The sequence below is a fragment of the Larus michahellis genome, chromosome 4 (genome assembly GCF_964199755.1).
Source record: "Larus michahellis chromosome 4, bLarMic1.1, whole genome shotgun sequence".
Taxonomy (NCBI): domain Eukaryota; kingdom Metazoa; phylum Chordata; class Aves; order Charadriiformes; family Laridae; genus Larus; species Larus michahellis.
In genome coordinates this window covers 77,484,388-77,510,456 of record NC_133899.1, presented here as the reverse complement: position 1 = coordinate 77,510,456, position 26,069 = coordinate 77,484,388, and the positions used below count along the sequence as shown (strand labels likewise).

Here is a 26,069-nt window from a genome sequence, read left to right as displayed (position 1 = left end):
GTCACCTCCTCTGCTCCAAAGATGTGGAGTAACAGGGGGAGGCCAAAGCCTTTGGACTTTCACAGCACACTCTAGTATTGGAACACTTTACCTGTTTTCCACTGTTCCTATGATTTTCAAAGCACAGGGCCTGACCCAGTACGGGCACACTGGGAGATCTGCTTAGTCATTGCTAACTGGTGTAAAATTATGTGGTGTTTCTAGCCTGTTCCTGCCTAACACACTGTTTCTAGGATCGCTGTTCCGCAGTCACCGTTGCTGTTAGTGAGAAGAGGCCCTCTTGCTGGCAGTTGCAGTAGAGCACCTGAACAAAGCCCAGGGAACAATTCTTCTGTTCAGTTCCAGGTGTGGTGCTTTGCTGAGGATTTGTCTGACTTTTTGGCTACTCTCGGCTAGTACATAATGCCTTATTGTAAGATAGGGAAAGTTTTTCCTCATGCTAGGTCAGTTTACAATCCCTCACAATCTACAATTGTGGAGAAAACAAAGATAACCTTTGCCCAGAAGTTACTGGACTGCTGTGATCAGGACAATTCATCCACTTCTTATCTTAAAGTTTATTAAAAACACAGTGCCTTCCCTATTGAGCAGTGGCAAACGTTAGTCAATGGCAGACGTCAACCAACCCAAAAGGTGTCAATCTGTAACAGGCCCTCTGGCACACTGCTTGATGTGTCATGCTGAGTGTGGTTGTGATTCTAGCCTAAGTCTTAGTGCTTTGCTGCCATGCCCTTGACCTACTGGTTAATATCTGTGCAAAGAGTGCCTAAAATATGAGTACACCAGAATATATGTTCATAGCCAAATGATGTGCACCAGCAGCACACACTTTATTGGGTCCAGAGTGGGTGTAGGCAGCTCAGTTAACTTTGGTACCACTTTTTGTCTTCCCAAGGTTGACGTGTCCCTGCAAGCGGGGCAGAGGGGGCACATTGCACCCTGGGCAGCCTGTGCAATGTGCACAGGAGAGAGGCTGCAACACCTTTAGTTCATTTACACTTGGGGACAGCTATGTGCTTACTTCCTGACAGGTATACTGGACAGCAGAAAGGGGATCCCTTCTAACTCATTTGCAAAAAGAAGGCATTACCTGGTTTTGAGGGTGGACATACCAAAAAGCATGACAAGAGGCTCTGAAGCTGGAGCACAGTGGGCTGGGGAGGTGCTTCCCAGCCCTAGCTCTGGAGCATTAACCCATAGCTGTGCAGTTCGTGGTGAACCAGTGCTTCCAGGGGGATAAGGCAGGATGCAACCTATGGCAAACATTGCTAGAAAAAGAGCTCTAAAAGGAAAATGTGCGCAGTCCTTGAGGACAGCTGACAGCAATTTTTAAAGAGGTCAAATGTGAATCTTGGAAGCCGCCTGCTCTCATGAGCTGCTTTCATTCTGCATCTGTATAGAAACAACCCAGTATGCTGGGGCCCCAGCTAGGGTCAGGCTGCCTCAATATCATAAGTGAAGAATAAGCAGAAGATCCTGTCTCTTTACAGTAGAAAAGCTAGAAAATATTCTTGCTGAGCATTCTTGTTATCACAGACGTTTACAATTTATGTGATATTTGTCTTTTAACTCTGAAAAAATGGGTGGCAGCAAACTGTGTTCAGATGTGCACATGAGCTCTGATATACCAAAAGAACACGATACTCAGGAAGAGCTCTCTGTGGCTTCCAATATATAATCTTGTCTAAGAAAAAAATCAGGCTTGTGCCCAGAATGTGTATTTGGGGATTTACAGAAGGGAGATAACATTCCAGTTTGAAAGTGAAGCAGGGAAGTTTTGAGGGGCAATGTTTTCTTCAGTGTCCAAACCAAAAGCCAGAACAAGAGGACAACTCCCAAATCTGCCCCCATCTGTTTAGCAAGAACTCACCTACTTAGAACCTAAGCACTAATTGATGTAGATTGAGATAGTTTACTTATGCAGTGGTGAACACACACATACAATTCTACTCTTTGGGACTAGACACTCATATCTTCAGGTGGCCAGGAAAGAAGCACGTGGTGATCCGTACTCCTCTACTTGCCACAGGGCAAGCATGGACACTCAGGAAATTCTCTGCTTTATTTTCAACTTTGTAGCAGCGTAGTTAGCAGCTCTGAACATCTAGGCAAAGAGCTCAGCCTTTGGCCACTGCAGAGAAGAAATTAAGGGAACCAATAGCGCAGATTGTCTTCCATCCTCTTTTCTTTTTAAGCTATGCATGATCCATGGGTTACATTACAGGTCCCTCCAACAGAAGGACATGGATCATTAATGGCACCAGTACAGAGGAGACGTTGTGAGTGACAGCTTTCTGCTTTGATTACAAATCACATTGTGTATGTTGCATACTGCCAACCTTGTCTGTGGCTCTCTTCTGTGCAGCACTCCCCATTTACAACAAGTAAATTCTCCAGGCTTCAGTGTGTCATGCTAGATATCCCTCCTTTGCAAGGAATCCCTACCATTTCAGGAAAATGTGCACTGATGAAAGCAGTCAGCGTTGGGCCATCATACAGGAAGTGTTACACAGAGTAGCTTAACTTGATGACATGCTAGAGCAGGTCACACTGATGTAATTGCTAGTGCTGACCCTCTGCCTTTGGGCATGGAGTGCAGTATCTATGTCAGCATTGCAATAGTGCCGGCTGCCCTGGGTGGAGAGGATGCCCTTCTCCTGGCTCACCTTTTGTTCCGGTCAGATGAAAGCATGCTGTATGTGAAACTTGAAGAGTATCACAGATTTTAAATCATTTTTTCACCCACTGCGTGTTCTCTTTGCAAAACAGTAGCTGCACAAAACATGAAGAGCTAGTGCCCAAAGTGCCTGTTTTGACATTAAAAAGTTATAGATGAATACATTAATAAACAGGCCAGGGACAGACAGATTGAAAATGCCAAAAGGTACCAGATAGATCATTGGTGGAGTACAGTGTGATCAAAGGTAAGGTAAATTTATTTGAGATGGAGTATGCGCGTAGGAAAATCAGATGGTTCTACTGTTCTGAGTACCTGTAAATTTGCACAGTATCACCAAAGTCTGGGGTTGTACACATGTGAGTACTTAAGATCAGACCTCTTTGCTAAACATGCTCTCTTTCTCATCTAAGGTCCAGCCGATTCTGTGAATTAATACCCTGCCTAGCACAACCTGCTTGTCTTCCCAGCACGTTCCCCTGAGAGTGAATAAAGAGGTGTCTTTCCCCCTGCAGTTGATGGAACCTCACTGTTCCACTGCCCCTGTGCTCTGCGACTGGGGTTGCATGGGAGTGGGAATTGCAGTCCAGCCCTTTACAGTGCTTCTGCCACAGTGAAATGCAAGTGTCGTGCCCTGGGGTCACACCACAGCTGCATCTAAAATACACCACAGCGCTCAAGCAAAGATGAGATCACTCTCACTAAGAATAAAATATTTTAATATAAACTTCCACCTTCATCTTTACTGCTCATACAGGGAGGATCTAGCTCTTTAGGTGAGACTTTTTTCCCCCTCGTTAGCAATTTCAGGAAACCAAAATATGTGTTGAGAGAAGTGAAGGCTTACAGATTCGTGGCCATCTGGGACTCATCTCCTGCCCAGTTTCCAGAGAGATCACACTTTTCCGGGTGCTGCATACAGGAAGCTGCAGTGTACTTGGGTAGCATTTCTTGTGTCCTCACCATTTCTTGGGAACTAGCTTCCAAATATCTCACATCTCACTTGACTCCTACACAAAGGCAAAAACAGCTGCAGAAAACCTAAGACTGGCTTGGTCTATTTTTGTCCCAGAAGGTGTCACTGAAGAGCCAGGAAAGGTGCAGGTTTAGTAATAGTCTTAACTGGGGTCTTAACGGTGGCCTCATGAAGTGGACCCAGGAGAAGGTTAAAAGCAATTTGGAGCCAGACATCCCTACGGCTACCTGGGGAGTGAAAATCTGCAGATTTTTGCATCAGAGAATGAATACCCTGAAATTTATAATGCTGTGTTATTCCTCAGCTAAATCATTTTATGGTGTGTAACCAAACTAAATGATTCTTGGAAGATGGTGGGGAGAGGTTAATGAGTTTGGAAGTGCTTTTTTTGTAACATACCGTTACAGGAATATGGTTGCCTTCTTGCTCTTCACTTCATACCTGTTGTGTCAACATGACATTATAAAATGCAACCATCATGCTTTTTTGCAAAGTCTTGGTCTTTAGGCCTGTTCTTAAGGAGGGGAGGAAGAGCTGGGACTTCCTGTTGGGTTGTTTTGCATTATTGATAGACACAGAACTAGCACAGATTTGGCAATGATGTAAGAGGCCTCAAGGAGCTTGCAGTGTAAATTCAACCAAGAACAACAATTTACACACAGCAAGCTGGGTATTCCTCTTTCTGTTTGGAAAAAGTGGTTTGAGTTACTCTTTTAATAGTCTTTTCTCCAATTTTAAGTGTCTTATGAGACTTGGTCTGATACATAAAGCAAAGGGTACCTGCCTCCATGATGGGTATTGGAAAGAAATTCATCATTAATGTAACGAGTGTAGAAAACCCTCTCAAAAGGCTATTAAATACCCTGCATTAAGCCAGCCTCTTAACTACTGAAGACCAGGCTGTGCTCTGATGTGGGGGTGAGATTGTCCTACACCAGCCTACCGCAGGTTTTTATTTCCTTCCCCAGAAACATCTGCTACTATCTGAGGCAGGATAATGGACTGGAAGGATAATGGACTAGATTATTGGATCCATGTTGCCATTCCTGTGCTTTAAAGAGAGCAATTGGAGGGTCTTCCAAAAAAAAAAAAAAAAAAAAAAAGAGGTTTAGTTGTAATGTCCAGCTATATAGCTGGTACATACCTAGGCCGTTGCCTGCTCTTCAGGGTACTGATGCTGCAGATCTTGTCCTTTACTCTCAGTTTCCAATAGTCGGTTTATCTTGCCTATAGTTTAACACGCCACAACTTTTTGACATGTTGTTAGCTCTCTGGGGTAAAGAACAAAGGAGGGCGACTCTAAGTTTTTCCCTGACTGACAGAGCTATGCCAGGTTTATTGCTCCAAAGGACTTCCAAGATCTGATGGAAGGAATATAAAAAATAGCCCCAAATTCTCTAAAAAGTATGACTTATTATTTGATAAAAGCCACTCAAAATTTCTTTTAAGTAAAAATTGAAGTACTTTTCCTAGGCTTCTCAGCACTGGTTGAATCATACAGTGACTGCAAGTACATTTAATGGCAGAAATAGCATAAACTCACAGGAATGTGTAAGAAAAACTGTTATTGTTGTTTCAATAAAAAGAAAATAAGGTGGAAAAAACCATGTTGAACAACATAGTAGAATCTACACAGTGACATTCTGCTAAAAAGATATGTGGTCACACTGAGGCAGTCCAGCAGAGGAGAGTTGCAGGTCTCAGTGGTGGAATTTTGCCATTTAATCTTTCCACTGGCAGATTAGCACAGAGATTACATAGCCTCTGTGCATTGTTATCCACAGAAATAAAACCTATAAGAGTTTGTTCACCCGTATTCCCCACTTCATTTATTCATTTTTATTTCAGCCACTAATCTGCTAAGGATTTCAGCCTTTAGCTCAGGGTTATCAGAATGGCACTGTGAGTGGATAACATCTGTTTCGGCTTTCATCCATCTAGAACACAAGCATTAATCACTAGAAATGGAGTGTGAAATGGAAAGAAGAGTTAAATGCACATTTGATTCTGAACGCTCTCAGAGAAAATGACTTTCGGGATCTGACCAGAGGGAGAGCTTTGCTGTGCTATAGCTGAGGTTGCCAGTGCATCTTGCATGGAAAGCTGGTCATATAATCTGACAGGAATTCTCCTTCTTTCAGTTTGTTTTAAAGACACAATAAAACTTTGTTCTGTTTATTCTAAAAGAAATGTTAAAAACAACAAACCCCAAAACAGTGCATCTGTTTAGTTCAATTTGATTGTGGTTATCAGAAAGCTTCTCTTTTCAGGCTTTCTGTGCCCTGGTCACTATCTCCAACCCTGAGCCGTTGCAGCCTCGTGCTGCAAATGGGTAGCCTGCGGCCAGGCTCTCCTGGGCGGGTGAAGAAAATATAGTGAGGACTGGGAAGAATCTTGGACCAAGACACAATGGGCTGACTTAATAGGCCTTTTCCGTCCAGAGTTCCTAGCTTTTCACAGATATTGGCAAGATGTGGTAAGAAACTGTGTTGTTTTTTTCACTGGTCTGGCATGTGTCATGGTAGCTGGACTCCTAATTTTTAAGTCACTTTAAGAACAGTTACCAGCCCTGATTCATGGGAGCAATAGGCATGAGATGCCATGAAACTGCTTAATTTTCTATTGTACTTCTAAATCTTTTTTAGTGAACTTCATCTATCTCTAGTTTCCCCTTCCACCACACTTTCTCCTTCAGTCTGGTAAAGATTTGTCTTCCTAGCTAGAAATATGAGTCTCAAAAAGCAGCACTGTTGGAAAGAATGTATAGTCAGCATATCAGTGTTTATGTGATGTCAGTCAAATAGCTACTGCAGACACCTGTCCTGTTTCTTCAAGGAAGTTTGTTAAGGACCATAAGATTTATTCCTGTAAACAAATTTTTTGGGGAGTTAAGACGCTCACTTTGGGTGGTTAGTTGGACTCGTGGCTGACCATGTGTACTTCTCCGACAATTGCACAGGGAATTTTTACAGCACAAAGGACTGCATTTGCTCTGTTTTGTAAGGATTTGTGTGTACCAGGTAGCCTCTCTGCACTGGAGAACCTGGTGGGTGTTGTGGTGGGGGTCTGGAAAGCTGGAGGTGGGAGACAGCTATATTCAGACCTAGCTGGTCGTTTGTGTTTTGTATGTACGCCCTTTTGCAGAGGTAATTTCCAGCTTTGCTTCTTACATCATGAGATGCTCAGAAAACTGGCAGTAATTATTCTCTGAAACCCTTAGAGAAGAATTCTCACTGAATTTCTCCAAAACCGCAGAATATAATTCATCCAGTCAGTACTACCTACCTCTGTCATTTTAAAACCTCTTTTTTCATCAACAGTTAACTGAGTTCGTCAAGGCATCATTTCTGTGCAGTGCAATGAATTCAGCAGACTACCTGTCCCTGTTTCCTTTCTCACTCCTCCCCCCTTGTCATACTTCGAGATAAACTGGTCTCAGCATTTTAAGCTGTAGAAGTCCCTGGAGAAAGTCATTGCAGCTCATTAAAATCACCCCAACAACCCTTGCCCACCCATTAGGTCAGTGCTACACCTCTGGGGGGACACTGGAAGTGCCCTGTTACCAGAGGCTAAGTGGGGTATCTCTCTGGGAACAAGAGAGAAACGTCTTAACAAGAGTATTATTTCTCTAGCATTTGAAAGCTGAGCCCACCTCTAACCTCTTCTAGAAAAATTACTTCACTTGGTGTCCTCCCCCTCACTTCCTTGCAGTTTTACTGTAGGTAGGCTTAAATATATTCGTCTTACGAACGCCAGCAGCCAAGTTCTGTATTCGTCAAGCTCTGTATTCTGGGAAGTGTTTCTGCAGGCTCACATCCTTTGGTCCTTTGATTTCTTTGTGTGCTTTGTTGAGAAGTGAAATAGTTAATGTTTACTGGCATTACAGTTACGGTATTTGTCAGCTAAGTTGGCATCTGTTCAAGAGAAGGCAAATATCATGCATCAGAGCGATCAGTTCAGTCTCTCTTCAAACTTGGCTTATTGACATGGGATAGTTATAATAGAAAGGGAAAGGGAGAGAGTTTCAATCTCTGTAATTAAACCAGCAGTAGTTCCCAGGAGGACACTTTGTGTCTAAAATCAAGGCCTGCCCTTTTTACTTCATATTCCTGCATGAATTCTTTAAGCTATCCTGACAAAATCCAGTCTTCACCTAAAATCAGAATGTCCATCCTGGTCTAATACAAGTCATTTAATTAGACCAGTATAACCAGGAAGAAAAATCTGCATAGACAAATTCACAGATTTCTATTCTAAACACTGTGTGTTTAGAAAGGTCCCTGCCCATTTTAACAGAACAGAATTTCCTTTTATAAGTGAACTGAGAGTATGCCAAGCAACTGCCAGACATCAAATCCTTTGTGTTTTCTGGAGCTGATGCCATTTACCTGTGCTTTGGGTAAAAATTGAGAGTCTGCTCCCTCCTCAGACAGCACTCTCCTACCTTTCCACCCCCAGCCTCCATCTACCAAGCATTCTGCTCCCATACCAAGCAAGCTTTTCTTTGTGTTAAAAAAGAAGAGAGGAGAGGGGAAGAGAAATTTTTGCCAGTTGTGACCATATGCTTTTAAGGTTACGTTATTTAGGGTATATCTTACTGGGTCTTTTATAAAAAACGCATAGAAAGACCTTTATTAGTTGGGTTTTTTTTTTTTTTGGCAGGCAACAGCCTAAACACAGAAATAGAGACACTGCCCGACTGATTTGTCTCTTATCTAAAGGTAACTTTTCTTCTTTGCAGGTCCTTTTAGTTTTGGAAAATATCTTTGAATCTAAAAACTCAGTGGTACTTTTAGAAACTCCTTGGATTTTTTAAGGGAAAATGTAATGAGCCCACAGGAAAGCGATAGAGAAGAACAAGTCGGTAACTGTGTTTCTCTCTACAAGTGATGAAGTACAATACTGAACTGAAATAAAATGTTGTTATTTATATTAGAATAGGAGTAATTGAATTTCTAGACATGGTAGGTAAAACATCCTCTGATGTCAAGAGTTTAAAATGTAAGTAAACAAAGTCTGTGGGAAAGGCTCCATCCTGCAGATGAAGAACTGTAAACGGGTAAAAGGTTTGCACCCAGAAATTCAGTGCAGAGGCCAGAGCGGGGACCTGGTCTGATGAGGATGTTATTTTCCTCACCAAGCCCCTCCTTTCTTTCCTTTGGGCTCTATGCTTTGTACGAACTTGCAGAGAAGGCTTTTTGAAACTATTTAGTATTCATCACAGATGATAGCCTGCAATTTTGTGAAAAGTAACATCTGTTCAGGGAGAAAATGTGTGTACATGTATAAGCAGGCTTCTAAGATACGTATTTGAGAGAAGATGAGAAAACAATTTACCTCAAATATCCCTAAAATTTACTAGCCCATTTGACATAATCCACTGACACAACCTCAGAGCGATCTTCTCAGGTAAAGAAAAGGAACACATAATGATCTCCAAACCCCCAGCTGACATCAGATGGCATTGCTCCATTACAGATCTAGTCTGTTATGGTTTTGCTGCCTGATAAAAAGAATTTCCCACCACTGGAAAGTGGAATTTTTCAAAACCGATCTATATGCTGGACTTCACTCTGGTCTTAACCAGCAGAGCCTTGTATCTGTTCTGCTGCTGATACAGGCCTCCTATGAGCTTTCTGACTGAGCCCAGAACTACTGAGTTTTGTCTGGTTTCACGGGAAAGTTTGACAGAGCTGTGAGGAGCACAGAGTTTTGCTGCAGAACCACAAGCTGACTGAGATGCTTTGCACAGCTCTGATCAAAGTAGGCTGAATTTTAAGGTTTTAATATGACCCCACACCCAGGAAGCTTCATTTGGATTCTGCTCTGCTTAAAAAAACCTCTTTTGCCAAGGGTTACTTAAGGTACTTTTGCAGACTACTAAAAAGTTAGCTCTCCATATTTAAATGCAATTATTTGTCTCCCCCTGAGATCAACTAAAGAGAATATTTTATTCTACTCTTTTCTTCGTACCCGAGGATCTAATGGGAAGTAGGACAAGGATTAATTGCATATCACAGAGTCCCAGAGTACCTCTTGTTCTGGGTAGCAAGAGATCATTGATGATCTTGAACTCTGTTTTCATTCAAATATGCCTGATCAACGTTACTCCTGTAGTCCTGTAGTCACACAAATATAAATACAAGTAATAACACTTTAAACTAACACATTTCATATATTTGTGTATTTATTACAATTTCTTGCTCTACGTAACCACAGATAGCATTTGTTGTTCAAAACTATGGTATGTTTTTCACTGACTGCCTTTTTAAAAAGACATCTGTTCTTAGAAGCTGGTTTTACTTTTAATCCCTGTATCTTTGCTATGAGAGGTCAAAGTGGATGGGTGAGGAGAAATAACTGGACTCCAGACGATCCAATGTGAATCAACAGAAGCCGTTTATTAAGCACAGATCATCATCTTTTATACCCTGTGTTGTAGCCGTACATGCCACTTGCGTATTTCTGATTAGCTAGTTACGCTGTCCACGCGCTGTCCATGCAGTTCATTCACACATCAGATTGGTTACAAGAATTCACATAGTAAATTGCTTAGTCATCAGCACAACATGTTTTCTACCTTCTCAGTTCCCGTTTTTCCCATGTACTAATTCCATCTTCTACCACCTGTCTTGCCCTTAATCTAATCTCTCATAGTAGGGAGGCTGGCTCACATGGCCATTTTCTCTCAGATACATTCCTACAGATGGGTGCTGCATTTAACATGGTTCATCTTCAAAACGGTAGCATAAAACCACCATATGTCAGTGGCTGATTGAATAAAGCAGTCTTTGGCGCCATTGTGAGGCTTGCACTCAGTAGAGGCCAGGGTGGAATATGGGGCTGCATTGCTCCAGCTGCAGGTTCTGCTTCCAGTGGTGACCTGTGCAGGTGACTTGCTGCACAGTGTCCCCCCCCTAGGTGTGAGGTGGGGACAAGTAGCCTGACCCTCACTTCCAGGTAGTAATAGAGGGCCATATGATAGAAGGGCTAAGCAATGTGCTCCAGGGCTTGTGCAAATCTAAGGAGCTATTAACAGTCAGTAGATAAGGTGACACGTTATCCTATAATCTGTCTCTTTGCATTCAGCAGTGGTTCTTTCCACCAATATCTCTTTCTTCAGTCAGCAGCCTGCTAGTATCTCAGATGTGTCACACTTTTTTTTTTTCCCAGACAGACCAGCAACATGGTTTTGAGGTAAATCTCCAAATCATCTTTATTTACTTCCCTTTGATTCATAGTCAAAGCAGTCTCAGAGTACATGCACCTGGATTCCCTTTCAGTGAAAGGCATGGGATGGTGTACTCTAGGAGCATACCTAATTCACTGTAGCTGCTGACGGATGCTGACGTGATGGGATCAGACTAAAGCTAGTCCAAAGTCAGCTGTCTGAAATGCAAGTAGTGTGGATGTTGCATCCTCACTACCAGTTTCTTCACCCTACAGATCTGCTCCTGCTTGCTAATGTAGCAATAGCATGAGAAAGCCAAACACCACAGCAAGCCTGATTTCACTGTATGAGGAGACATAATAGATGGCAGTGGAACAATGAAGTTCATCAGGACTGAAAACAGCCAGAGACATTAATAATACTTCCCAAGCTATTATTCCACTATTTCAAGACTCAAATAGTAGCTAAATCCAGCCATCCTCTGTGAGACTGCCTTTGTGTTTGGACTTCAGCAGTACAGATCTAATCAGTGACTCTGGGATCAAATCATGTCCTCTATGGCATAAAAGAGATGGACATATTGCTCTGGAAAAAACCTTTGTGTGTTGCCCTTTTTGGGCTGTAAGTCAGAGCATGGTCTCTGATAGTGTTAGATCTGTGCTGGGGAAACAGTTTTTTTTTTTCTTCCAGGCTTCACTCTTTTGTGTTTTACTTCTGCAATTATAATTTGTGACAGGGACACTGGATAGGTCTCCCTGCTTGAAGCAAAAGGAGGACAAAAATACTGGCATCCCTCTGTGCAGACAAACCATAAGCCAGCTGCCCTTCAGCAGTAGCGGAAAATATTGTTATACTTTCTCTTTCTGATCTCCTTCAAGCCCCTGTGGCAAGTGCAGGTGTCCTGTTCTTGGGAGGCATCAGCAATAACAAAGAATCCTTAAAATGAATTGAAACAATCAAGGAGACTTTTTTGCTTGATCACAGATGGAGTCAGAAGATGGATTTCAGAGACCAGCGCAAGAAAGAAGCTGTGAGAGGTTCCATAATTTATCAGAGATGAGCTGGCTGCAAGAGTGAGTCAAGAGTCAGGCAAAATAAAAAGGGTCAAGTATGAGAACAAACACATCCTGTAATGTTTGGAAGCAGCTGCAAGCTTGGGAATATGATATAGCGTTATTACAAAGCTACTAATAGATGAGGTTTGTGACTCTCTGGCCTGACTTCCAGATGAATAGCGTATGTTGGGTGTCAGGAACTAGACTCAGTTATCTGTAAGTTAAAAAGCCCGTCTCTGGAGAGGATGAAGTAATGAACAAAGCAGAACTAAGCTGTGACTTTCTGTCTGCCTAGATCGAGATCTATCTATGGACAGAGTATCGATCAGTCAATAAACAAATATGTGTTGATTGATATTGACCTATACAAAGATCTGTGTGTCTATATCTATGAGACTGATAATCAAATCCTTTATAGAGAGATGTGTTTATGTTTCTTCTCACTGTAATGTTTCCTGTATGACAACAGCACTCAGTCCAGACAAAACTTTTTGGCATCTGCTCCAAAGTTTATCTGGGGCAGGAAGAAAAATAAACTAAAAAAACCTGTCAGTTTATAAAGCTTGACTTCATATGGACATTTCCCATTAGCTGTTGAGAAAACTGTGAACGTTCAGAACCATGTCAGGTATCCATACTGATGTGGATGTTCCAATCTTATTTAGCAATGAAAAAAATTCATTTACATATATATTCATATGCATATATGCATATATTTACATATATGTGTATGTTTTATTTTTATCCTTCAAGGCTTTGTAACAGCTAGCTTGTTTGCAATTAGCTTGAAATATGATCAAGAACAAGAGCTATTGGAATGTTTTTGAATAGCAAATTGGTTTGGTGTCATGTCTTATCAAGGGTTTTGAAATCTAGCCCAGATTTCACTGGACAATTTGTCAGCTCCTGGATATCTCGGCTGCTTTCCAGCCTGCTGCTAGCTGCAAAAGGAACCTTGCTCACCAGATCAGCTCAGGGTATTGGGCTTCCCTCTGAGAGGGGACTTGCAGTTCATTACTCACCAGGCCTGCAGGAGCAAATCAATGGTGACCAAACTCTTTGATCTGTTTTTCACACCAAAGCCATCATGGCAGCATTCAGTTTAATTTTCTCTCTTAGACACTTAGAGGACAATAAAATAGGTTCATAGTGCTTGATGTGAACAGCCTTCAGATGAGCAATAAGAAACAAGGTTCTCTGGTAGTCACAACTAAACCTCATTTGACTCCAGCCGTAACAAGACCAAGGTGTGTGGAAGAACAGTCTTATCCAGCACAGACCTTAATCTAGGACTCCTGAGGGTGACTCCCTTGAGACAAAAGTTTATGTTAGCAAGGGTGCAGGGTAGGGAAGGTGAGATCTGCCCAAGAAGTCTTTTTTAATATAAGATACCTGAGATCACAAAAGATATCTCTGGGATCAGGTCTGGGTAGAAACAGTTGAAATGATGTTGTGTTTAGATTCCTGAAAAACACCCTTGGTGTTAAGGTTGTAGAAAGCAGGGCACCATCCAAGCATATGACAGGTTCTATAGAACAAACAAAGCAGGTTAGAACATCTGTGATCTTTTATCTTGTTACTGGCAGGTCTTTAAAACTGCCTCTGAAGCCTCTGCCGCAACCTATTGCTGGCGGTTCTTTCCTGAAAGTACAAACCCTCTTTTACAGGACCATCAGAGCTGTGGGTGGCTCATGAGCTCTTCGGAGCCTTAGCCCACTGGGTGAAATTCATACCTCTTTGCTGTAGCTCAAAGCCCAGATGTGGACATTTGAAAATCTTCTGACCACAGCATGTGCATAAAGAAAGACCCTCAGATTTTTCACTTACTCCATCTTCTCTAGTATTGCTCCAGGCAGGGAGCATGGTGCTAACATAGCCAGCATCCATCATTCACACAAAATGTCTCCTAAGCTGAACTCAAGGCAGTCCACAGGGATTATTACAGGTAGAAAACAACACAGCAGAAAAGGAGATGAAATACAGAGCAGCAGGATCTAAACAAGATCTTAGAATTGTGTTATGTACCCATCTCAATAGCAGACTGACAAGAAGGAGGACAGGGCATGGCCTGTGTTACTGTACGGTGAATATATTAGCCAGGAGAAAAGTTCTTGCTAGCGAAATACTCAGGAAAAATTACCGCTGCTAACAGAGGAAAAAAACCCCAGCCAGAAACATCATCTCAGCAGGGAACACACACTAACAGACAGGAGCTGCTAAAGTAAACAGAAGCACAATCTGCAATATCAAAACACAGTGGCATTCTGTTCCTTTTGATGCTTGCCCACTGCCAGCTGCGAAGTCTTCACGCTGATGCTTTTATGCTTTGCAATGTGACATGAATCTCTTTGCGAAGCTGATACTCCCTGTATCTTACTCCCCATGCAGGCTCCTGTGTGGAGCCCGAACTTTCAGCAGTTGTCAGTTGCTGAAAATTTTCCTCTACGTTTTGCCACAAGAGGACTCCGATATCCAGTGGTGCCCGGGGAGATATTTGTGGTTTTTTCTAACTTCCTCAGAGACCCATTCTAGCAAACTTGCAATTAGGAACCTGGTTTAGCAGCAGCTCTGTTTTTCAAAATCTAAAATGAGCAAACATGTTTAGCTGTGGTCTTACGTTTTCAGAGCTCTGAGCAGACAGACTACTATTTGTTAACGAGAAACTCCTCCTCTATCCAGCTATGGCTTTAAACATTTTTGCAAAGGAACTTTGCACTGGAAAATGCATGCGGGTAAAAGTGATCTTTTTCTTATAATTAATTATATACAGCTGTGTTGAAGCTTATGGCTAATGATAAAGACCTGTTTTTAGTAACTTCTCTTTTAACTCATTTGTTTTAAAGCTTCCTGCTTCTTGTCTTGCGATGTGTCATGAGCTTAAGGGCAATATCTTGCAATCCTAACAACCATTCATATGATGTCTGCTTAATGTGGTTATGGCTGTAGAGGCATTGTGCTAATTATGATGATAAGAATATGATTGTTCCTCTCAATTTCCATTTTGATAGAGGCCAATAAATATATCTGATAGCTTTTATGGTATTTAATAACCTTTCTAGTCATAAATGGGAGCTTGTAGGACTATTGTAGGTATGGTGTGAGGTAGAGGAAAACACAAAATGCAAGTCTTGTGAAGACTGCAAAATGAGTATGTATTTAGATTTACATAGGTGGGGTCTGATCTCTGCTGGGGGGAAGAGGAGCTCAGCAGTTAGCAAAAGGTGAAGGATTCAAAGAGGAAGAAGCAGGAGAAAAGGTTGTCATCATTTCCTAGGGCAGATGGCAGGCTGCTGACCTGCAAGAACTGTCTGAACAGGATCTATCTGTTGCTGCAGCTCACCTCCCTGTCTCCCTATCCCCCTCCCTATCACAAGTTTTAAACAGCACAGATACTGCATTGTTGCACATCTCCTAGGGTTGTCATAAAAAGATGTTAGATATTGTTTTTTAAGTGCCCTAACTATTAAGCTCTCTGGGTTGCATTATTGGATTGTAAGGACTGTAGTAACACAGCTGAATCACTCTGATTTCACTCTCCCAGCACTACAATTACAGTTTATTGTGCTTTGCTGGTTTTGTTACCCTTGCTTATGATAGAGTTCACACCAGTTTACAAGCCCTCTTAGGACACAGTTATATTGCTGTGGCAAGAAAGGTAAGTGGTGCAAACACTGGCAAATGCCCAAAGAAAGCATCACAGCTGCAGACCCCCTAAAAGGAAGGCTGTTTTTTCACAAAGGAGAATTGAAGCCGGAAATGGACCTCAGCCCTAACTGCCAGGTACATCCATCAAAGAGCTTTTATCAAAGGGATATGTCATATCTGGGGACACTGATGGATTAGCTTTAAGCTAGGAAGCTCGGGTGGTGTTAGAGCAGAAGCTGGTGCACACAGCAAACCCCAACCCAAATGCAGGGTTGGGTCATGAGCTCTGTACTCCTCAGCCACCCCGTTAGGGTTTTACGGGCAGCTCAGGTATATCTGCATGGACTGCAGATGGCGCAGGCAAAATAATCACTACCAGCAGAGTCCGAGCAGATGTGTTGTCTTCTGAACGGCTGTTAACAGAACAGACACTAGAGGGCTGCGGAAAATAGTCTTTGACAATAGTAGTGTTTTCATGGTTCAGTTTCCCCGCTTTCCTGTAGGGGATTTGTAAGGGGGAGAATGGGTCCAGGTCCTGTCTTTGACAGACAGGCAGAGAAGTGATGGATGTCGTTTTTCTTCTCTAACCCAGAGTTAGAGGACCCATCTGGTGCAAGGTCCGAAGACACAGCAAATCCAATTTCAGGGCTCCTTGGACCACATCAGAAATGTCATGGCTACATGATGCAAAGCATCAGTCTGATGTGGATTTTCTCTGACGGTCCAGTTTTACTCACAAAATACTGACAGTTTAACTGGCAAGCCTTTTGCTCTGTGTATCCACATCACCAATGTCACATGCACTGTCCTAGAGCACGTAGGAAAACATAAAGTACTATTCTTTATCAGGGTCTCTAACTGTTTTGTCAGGAATGTTTTTAGATGCTTAGTTTTTTATCAAATGAGCTCTGCATGGCAATATGGCAGTGAACATACGAAATATTAAAAATCATGGAATGATTGCCTGAGAAGAAAATCCTTTAGTGGAAAGCTTTAGCCACAACGCTTTTAAAAGTGTTTTTAAAAACTTTTAAAACAGAAGTCCTTGGGAAAAAGGACTTTGAGTCCCTCTGTGATTTGTGTAGGGATGCTAGAAACCCTAGATCTCCATATCAAAGTAGCCAAGGAGCCGCTTCTGTTGCCATGGCTGGACAAAGCCAGTCTGGATGCAGACAGCAGGATCAATGTCAAGCCCACATTTTAGTGAAAAAAACATTTGGACCAGGCAAGGTGTTGGCTACACTTGAGTGAGCCAACCCTAAAAGCAGAAGGGTGAAGGGAGTGGGAGGCACAGAGAGGAGCTTGGCATGGCCTGAAGCAGACAGGGCGGGATGCAGTGAGGAGAGGGAAAGGCAACATGAGCTGGGGTAAGCTGCTTCTGCCTCCAACACAGTGTCTCTGCCTGGCGGTGCCCTGAGCCAGGGTGACGAGAGGCCTTGGCTCATGCTTGTTGTGGCATCTCCATCCAGCGCCCTGCCCTGTTGCACAGTACAGGCTTGTCCTCAGGGTAAAATTGTGGTGAGGATTAAGTCAAAATCCCAACTGACTTGAAGGTAGCTGGAATCGTGATAACTCTCCACACCTTGCAGATGATGACAGAAATCACTACAAATACAGGTGAATCTAATGATTACCTGCCTATGCAAGTGCTTCAGGGCTTACTTAATAGGTAGAGAAGGGCTATGGTGACTCTTAAATAGCAGGGATAGTTTAGGTTGTGTGATCTGTCCATAGTCTAGTTTATAATCTGTTTATAGTTCTGCTTTGTACTAGAACTTCTATGAAAGAGCAAAAATAGATGGTGAATTTTTTCTTCAGCACTGTGCTGTGCCCCTAGCTAGCTCTAGTACATATTGTTCTATGTCCCACCAAGCTCACTAGGAGAAAATCAGCCATTACTCTTAGCTAACGTTAGGTACGTGGATATAAGTGATGCAGGGTGAAGCCTTGTAGTCTATAGATGGGCTGTAGTTTGCTGTAGGCAGGAGAAATTGTGTCCATGTCCAAGTTGAGCTTGCAGCTTTGGATGAATTCAGGATTTTTCTCTTAGATCTGAGAGACCTTTTCAATTAATGAGGTGTTACTCTTTAAAGTTGGAAACTGGCTTCCTGGGTAGCATGAGGAACATCAGAACTGGTGGGTCTTTGTCTGGGTTTAGAGGCTGCACACACTAAAGAGAAAAAGGATCTGTTTTTTTTTCTCTGAAGGGTGGGGTGGCAGAGCACTTCAGGCATCGGGTTTAACACTTCTGGTTTCAGAAGCCTGAGTCTGAGCTCCACACTGTTCTTTGCACCGAGGGCTCGGCTGTCTGTGGGTGACTCAGACTCGACGATGAAAGTCAGACATGCATGCTGGTCACATTATCCCCTCATGTGATTTTGGTTTCAGAAAGTTTGGGTGACTTTTAACTCTGCTACTCTGAGTCTGGGTGGACTTTTGTCATTACCTTTTCCCATGGTGAAGAAGGAGATGTAAAGTCCTGCTTGGCTTCCTGTTCTTCGTCCCACGTTGAACCATGGGACCCGCAGGGTGGAAGGGAGAGGAAGCAGCAGTGAAATGCGTGTGACTGGGTCGTTTTATGCTTGTGATGTTTTACTAGATGTTGTACTGCCTGTAAAGTCATGCCTCCCCCGAGGGGCAGGCAGGCTGTGGCCAAGGATGCGATGATTGGACTGTCCTCCTCGTCTGGAGGAGCTTAGGGGTCTGTGCTTGCCATGGGATTGATTTTTCACTCTGGATGCACAGGCGAAGCTGGGAGTGTGCCTGGTTTCGTGTCAGGGCTGCATATTGCATAGGCGCCTTTGAGTCACGGCGTCGGAGGAGGCATATGGCTGGATGCTGAGACAAAGTGCTCCTGCAGCTGGAGGGCTTCAGCGTGGCGATTTCCCCAGGTTGACTTTTCTCCATCACCTTACACATGGCATCAGTGAACCCCAAGGATGGGTAGTTGCTTGCCTGGGGGGTGGTCTGCATGATTTATTTTTAAGGGGTTTGGGGTGTTTTGGAGGGTTTTTTTGTTTGTTTTGTTGGGTTTTTTTCTTCATTTGCACTGCCTTGGCTTCAGCCTCTCCCTGTGTCAGGCAGAAGAAAGAAACAAACTCCGGGGGGAGAAATAACAAACCAAACGGAGCCGAGCCCCGGCCGGGCCGGTGGGGAGAGGCCGGGGCGGTCCCGGGGGTGCTCCCGCGGGCAGCCGAGCACCGCGCCCGCTCCGCGCCGCGCCGATCCCGCCCGGATTTTGCACGTTTCCTTTCTTTTTTTCCTCCCCCCCTTTTTTTTTTCCTCCCCTTCTATTTTTTCCTCTATTCCCCCTTCTCTTCCCTCCCTCCCTAGCGTGGTTGGATCAGTCTTTTGGTATTTCCTGCCGCCGCCGCCTCCCCCGAGCAGCTGTCCGGCCGCGGCCCGCCGCTCCGCGCTTTCCGTGCCGCTGGGGGAGAGGCTCCGCGGGGCCCACGCGTGTCCCCTCCACCCCATCCCACGCGTGTCCTGGCGGCGGCGATGCGGGCGGCGCGGCGGCGGCGGCGGGGCGCGGCGTGCTGAAGGCGGCCGCCCCGACCAGGTAAGACGCGCCGGGCTGCCCCCTTCTCCGGGCTGTGGGTCGGCTGTCTCCCAGCCGCTTACCCGCAGAGAGCCAGTTCCCCCCCGCACGCCCCCCCACAATACCCCAAAAGCCATCCTCCCCAAAATACCCTCTAAAAGCAAATACAGGCCCCCCCCCCCCTCAATCACCCCAATAAATCCATTCCGCCCCCAAAGCCAGCCCTTCTCTCTGACCCCCGCGCAGCCAGACTGCCTATTTTTAAGCGTAACGTGGTACCCCAGAGTCGTTTTATGAGCAGCGTGATTTCGGTTAGAGGCTGAGCATTGGCAGCTCCGGGAAAGGTAACCCTGCAGCCTCTGCCCATGCTTTGTGCCCAGGATGTGTGTAGCGAGGGTGTTTTGCCATTTCTGTGCGTGCCTGTTGCGGTTTGGGGTTTGGCGATGGGAGCTGTGGGGTGCTTCCCCCACACCCACTGGCATCTCTGCGTGGCAGGGCTGGACGGCCAGTGTGTAGCCAGCGTGGCGTGGGGGATTGCAGGGTGTCAAGGTGACATCGTTTCTTTAGATGTGTGGGCTTATCTGGTCGGTGGAACCCATTTTTAATGTACTTCTTCCAGGATGGTGAGGAAATAGTCATGAGACTGTCTGCAGTGATGCTAATTTGCTACGTGTAAGTAAGTGGGGATATTAGTTACCTTTCCTATAGGCGCTCATACAGATACCATACTGGAGACCATTTGCATTGCTGTCTAAAAACCAGGTAGACCTGAGTTTGGCAATGCTTTTAGCTTGGACTAAGTGAAGTGAGGCAGCATTCCCGGCAAAATAAATATATGAGCACATACAACTGTGCGCTGGATCAGAAACCATGTTTTTTGAGAGCTACGCAAACCTAAAGTGCTGTAGTGTGAAACAGTTGTTTAACATAAGTGAGGAGGAAACTTCTTTAAGCTGTGTAGTCACCTCCTCATTTCATCCAGCTGCAGCAGTATCTTTGTTGTCAAAATATTCCTTCCATCTCTTTGCACTGATGCACAAGATAATAGTATTCAGCAATGTCTGTACAGCATAGAGCAGCCACTGCATTGGATGTGTCCCCAGCTGCCACCTTTCCTCCTTGGCAGCAAGTTTCCAAAGAGTTGTGAGTGGGGAGGGAAGGAGATAAGCCTCAAGTCATGCTTTGCGGCAGCTTCCCCTCTGTGCGTGGTAAGTTTTCTTGCCGAAAGTGGAGAATGGGTGTTCTCTGCAGGGCAGCTCACGGTGGGATGGTAGGTGGCCCTGAGAGTATGCTCACCCCATCTTGGTGAGGAAGGTGGCAGCTGAGCTGGGCCAAAAAGATGTGGGGCAGTGAGGGAGTCCAGTGCAGCACCAGTGTTTACTTTGTACCGCTATTGATCCAAGGTAGGGACGGCAACTCTCTGATTCAAGGGAAAAAATGCAGGCCTTAGTCCTGCCCACAGCCTGTTTTGGTCTGAAGTGGACAATGTGAACCTAGGGAATGATTTAATCATGGTGCTACACGAATGTAACTGAAAGGCGGATTTACTGCTGTAATCTTTTCATGGTACTTAATTTAATTTCCATGTGCTTTATTGTAACGCTGATTCATCAGGTGAGTGGGAGGGGGGCTTGTACAGTACAGGTGGTTCAGTTTCCATTATGTTAGGTATGTGCTTTCTTGGGGGGGGGGGTGGGGGGGGGAAAGGGCTCTGTGTCTGACATGGCACTGCAGTTTGGAATCTGAGATATCTCTAGGGAAGAGCCATTCCTGTAATCTGTAATGGGCAGTGTTTGAAGTCAGCGTGCTGTGTTCAGAGCAAAACTTAGACTCAAATGATTCATATTATGTTCATAGATGATAAAAATTTTAGTTAAGCTGATCTGAATTGGGTTAGACTCACTTCATGTCCAAGGGACCTGTTATCTGCTGGAGGCAATTGTAAGATTGTCAGGTTGCCAGTGGCAAAGATCTTTTAGGGCTGGATCATGAGTTTAAGAGGCCAAAAATGAGACTGCCCTGAAGTGTGTCAGCAGGGTTCTGCTGCTTCTGAGGTGTGGAGCACAGACCTCCCTCTGCAACTGCACAGGTTTGTGCTATTTGATCTCCTGTTTTATTTGGTGGGGGGAAAGCTGCATTTAGTGTTTCTTCTCCTGACCTCCCTGCCTTTGGAGCATTAATAGCGCAGCGTTTTCTCAGCCAGAAATGCTGCTCCTCACGCCTCCACTCCTCAACGTGAGACATCTCTGGCAGCACATTGTAGGTGTTTGTGCATGCCTGCTGTGGTTACTAAGGTAAAGGAAACACAAGATGCAGCTCAGGGAATGGAAACAGTTGATCCAAATGCCAAATACATCTGTGTTTGGGCAAGAATGACAGTGACCTGCTACGCCAGCCTGTCTCGGTGTGGAGCTGGCCTTGCTTACTCCTCGTGCAGGCTGCTGACTGTCATTGCTGGTGTTTCTGTTCTGCTTTCCAGAGCATCGAGCTTCTGAGACTGAGCAAACTCCTCTGCGTGTGGAGCTTGCAGCCCTCCTTATGGAGCAGTGTGGTTGTGGTGCATTTAATTGTACAGGGCTATGTCTAAATTACAGTTTCTCCTCACCACAGTGGCTCTTTATGGCCATGCAATGAAGGAAGAAGGAGAACCACCCTGAAAAACACCCTTTTGACAAGCAGCTGCTGAGCCTCTGTGGAGCACTAAGGAGCAGCATACATCCTACCCAGACCTTCCCGTCTGCTGCTTGATTGCTCCAGAGGATAAGCTGCTGAGGACTTCATCCCAAATCCCAAGTGGTTCCCCTCACACCTGCCTACACTCTGCCCTGGTTTTGCAATCTCATCTTCCTGCTGTACCTGCCTGCTGCCTTCATGTCTCGCCCCCGCCGTGGTGATGGGTTACTCTTCAGGAGCGGTTTTCCTGTGTGCAAAATTTACCCACATGCATCTGCTGTGATACTAATTGGACACAGCACGTTTTAGTATACTGTATATTTTAAGACAGCCTGCAAATTAGTAGCAGCTCTGAGACTCCTTGTTGAAATGCTTCTGTCCATTGCTACTCTGGAGATGGTGGGAGCAAAATTAATTCATGGATGCTCTCTCCCAAGCTTGAAATGTGAGTTCAGGTGAGCCAGGAAATAGCAAAAACTTGCCAAAATAATGCCTGCTGACCGGGAGCCTTTTTTCACTAAGGGATTCAAAAGCCAAGACTGCTTCAATAATTTCCACATTTTTTAATTATTAGAATACTGTTTCAAGGTGTAGGGGTATCTTGCTTGCATCAGGCGCTAGGTACTGTGTATGTATCTGTGTAATGCGAAAAGATCAAGGGATTAAAGGGGAATATTCTACAAAATTGGAAGCAATGGACAGCAGGCTAGTAAGAGTTACCCTTAAATGGTTTCTTCCCATCACAAAAGGAGAGTGATGTAGAAGTGGATTTTTTTTTTTAGGTTAAATAGTCCAGTCCCCTGTGTGTTTGGGTTTGGTTGTTTGGTTTGTTTTTTTTTCCCCCTTGTAACCTGGATAAAAAAACATGGGCATATCCCTTGTTCTCTAATCTCAGATAGTTTTGTATTGTGTTTGTAGAGCTACAGTTGAAGTTGTGCCATTATTTCCTTTGTGCTCCTTTTGGATTAAAGGATTTACAGATCTGTAAATCAAATTCTAGATTGAAAAGGTGCTTTTCTCCTCCTTGTTTAATAGAGAGCTAGGTGTATACCTAGGCTTCCTTTTTGAAATGTGTCACTGAGGTCTGTGCTGTGGGCTGATATCAATAAACCTTATCGTGCTGGCAGATAATAATTTTTGAATGTGTTTTGTTAAACTCTAAGCCAAGCTTTGACTTTTTGGGAATCGGCTAATAGGGCTGTGTGAATTTGGGTGTTTTGGCAACTCGGTTACCATTTACATAATTATAGTATCAGTGTAAAATTAAGCAACTAAAGGCAAAAGAGAAATATGCATGTCCTTAATAAACTGGGACATGTGCAGCTACCCTTGTGTGCGTGGGGGGGGAAAACCAACACTGAGTCTGCCTGCTTCATCCTGTCTAATCTGTCAGTGAATCAATCAATGTGAAATTGTACCCCCAAGGACTAATGTAATAGCTATTTTGTGTGTATTCCCAAAACGGGATGCTACTGTAGTAGAGTCCCGAAGGGTATGCTGTCTGAATTGATCAGCAGAGGCTAAGATAAAAGCAGGCTTGTCGCTTATCTCTATAAGATGTGGAAGAGAGGCATTGAAACGTCTAGCTCTGTGTTGAGTGGAAAGCTTGAATGTGAACTTGGTCCTTCTGCACCCCAGTTCGGCACTTCGAGCACAAAAACAGTGTCCTGCTAGCTCTCCTTTAGTTTTCTCACTGCAAAAACATGAGATTGCTCTAAAAGGCACTTTAATTTCCATGCTAATGCAGTTCGTTCCAGACAATCGTTCGTGTGTTATTGCCTCCTTCCCACCTTCAGTGCTGCAGACAGTTTGGCTTTTGTTACCTGTGTTGTTTGATACTAGTTAAGAGGGCAAAGCCTACCCTAGCGTTGCACTTTTCAATTGTTTTGCTCTTTTTCTTAGATTATAATGACAGGGAATTCTCTCCTCACAGCAAAAAATTGCCATGTCCCAGTGAGGAGAGGAAGGGAACTCCGCTGCATTGCGTGGTACGAGTAACTATTACTCACTGTGGGTAATTTTGGCAGAATGAAAAGAAGAATTTTATTTTATTTTTTTTTTAATCTTTTCTTTTTGCCTTTTTTCTTTTTGGTCTGACTTTCAGCATCAGGAGATAATCACTTTTATGCAGTTGTAGGAGGTGACCGAGGCTTTTTGACACCGTATCAAACATTGCACAGTTCACTGAGGGAGCTGCCGCTGGCTCATCTGTAAAATCCCTAGAAGCTGAATGTGAAATTGCCACTGGAATTAATGCTGGGCTGGGGGGGTTGTTCTGGTAGGCTCCTGGCATGGATGCAAATAGATGAGATTTCCATTTCATAAGATGAATCTTTCTGCCTTTTCTTGCTGTGTTGCGTTGAAAAGAACCTCGTGCAATGCTGCAAGCCTAACAGTTGCTGATACAGTGAATGGTTTTTTTCCCCTTACCTTACTAAGGCAAAAAATCAGGATTTGCAGATTATTTCATGACCTTTTCTTTCATATGTGGGTCAAAGACAGTTCAGGTCTGAGCAATATTATTTGTTTTTTTCCATAAAGTTGTAAATCCTTACCTGGATTATGAAGGCTTTCTGTGAACATTGAATGCACCATACAAATTACAGCACTAGTGGGCAAGGCAGTAATTTAAATTGCTTTCCATGGAGCGCTCTGTTATTGTCAATCTAAAGCAGGACATAGGTGTGGTAGGCATGAAATACACAGTCTTTGTATTTTTGAGATTGGTTTAAAATAGATTTTCTTCTTTCAATTTTAATGTCAGTTAATTTGGCCCAGCCTCCTCGTCTTGTGCTGTCTTTGTAACATCTCTCACTGAAGAGGAGATGTAGTTTGATAAGAATGGATATGAATGGATTTTTTTTTTTTTTTCATTCAGGTTCAGCAAATGCAAACCAGGCCCTATATTTTTTTGACTTATCCACCCAGGCCTTATTGCCTGTAATCACTCTGCTGTTACCACCTGAATTTCTCTCTGGACTCCAGGTCACGGAAGGCACGTTAGCATACCTGCACTCTTTTATTCATACATCTATGCATTGCAGTAGACTTGGGGAGCTCTAGTTGTGGACAGGGCTGGAGGCTGTGTAAACCAGGCCCAGACTGTCAGGCATCTAACCTCATTTTTTCCAAGCTGGTATTCAAGTTCTGGCATGTGGAAACCCTCTGTGTAGGTGCTGAAAGCTTTTTTTTCCAAGAGAGTGAGGTGTGCTGAGAAGCTGGGAGGCTCCCCTTGCCACGAGCGTATCTGAGAAGCGTGGTGTAGGGTCTCCTATTCCTGAGCGTCCCGAAAAGGTACATGACCAGGTTGTGTTAACATCAGCCTGGCCTTCCCGTGCCTTTTTCATCTTCTTATGTCTACTGGGATTACAAGTTCTTTGGTGTCAAGTTCTATCTTTTATTGTAAGTTCACACAATGTTTAGTGCAATGTGGCGTTGGCTTCTGCTGGGCTGCTCTGTAATATAAATAAAAATAACCCCATTGTGTAAGAAAGATACTGAATAACTCCTCTAAATTAGCTACAAGAGCGGGTGCAACAGTGCCAGTTTTATTCTCTTCTCTGAACAGGGGTATCCTCACGAGGAAATAAAAGGTAGGCAGGGACCAAGTGGGAAACATTGAGCAACAACCGACTGTGACTCAGAAGCAATTTAACCACAATAATCCCCACAGTGCTAAAGATTCCTTTTCCCAGAAACGCACAATATGCTGTTCTCTGCTATAAAGCTGTCGTCAGCTGACATCATTGTCTTAATATAAGCCTTACTGTTACCCGCAAGATGCACAGATAGCAGAGAGCAGTTCTAGTGCCCGCTGCTAATTATTGCTAATGTTCTCCCAATTGTTGAACAACAATATAATAAAGATATTTCCTGCTTAATATTTTATTCCCAATGGCTGGTACGCTTACATTGTGTTAAAAATAATGCTTTAGTATCAGTTCAAGTATTACCAAGCCAGTGTTCGATTTATTTATGAGAGCATAGAATAACCATTTCCCAAGAGCCTCTCTTGGATACCCCTTGTAGATGCTTTGTCTATTTATTTTTTATTTTTTGGTGAGTAGCAGTGTGGAAATGAATTGCTTTAAACAGACTGACCTTCTAGGAAAGATCTGTGTTTTGGATTTTCACATCCTTCCATGGTAGAGATGTGAACAGGTATGAAATCCACGTCTGCACTTTGTCCTCACAAATGAAATCACTTTGGCTGCAGTGGGATTGCTCTAAATAGGGACTTGTTTGCGTGAGTCAGCGTTTGCAGAACTGGATCTTCCAAGGTCTTAACACTTATCACCATGTATTTATTAGGTGGCATGTAAATGCGCATGGCT

At 43.8% G+C, this 26,069-nt stretch overlaps 1 protein-coding gene across 4 annotated transcripts in view; it reads left to right on the top strand.

Moving 5' to 3' along the window:
- OSBPL5 (oxysterol binding protein like 5) overlaps positions 1 to 26,069 on the top strand; it is a 183,192-nt gene that overhangs the window by 24,122 nt on the left and 133,001 nt on the right. The window contains exon 1 of one of the 4 annotated variants that reach the window (XM_074585745.1): positions 18,286 to 18,415. The exons of 2 other annotated variants lie outside the window; for them this stretch is intronic. The gene's annotated coding sequence lies outside the window, so the exon portion shown is untranslated. Of the gene's footprint in view, positions 1 to 18,285; positions 18,416 to 18,870; positions 19,084 to 26,069 lie in introns of those variants that run through there. One more of the 4 variants, XM_074585744.1, reaches the window with a different exon arrangement.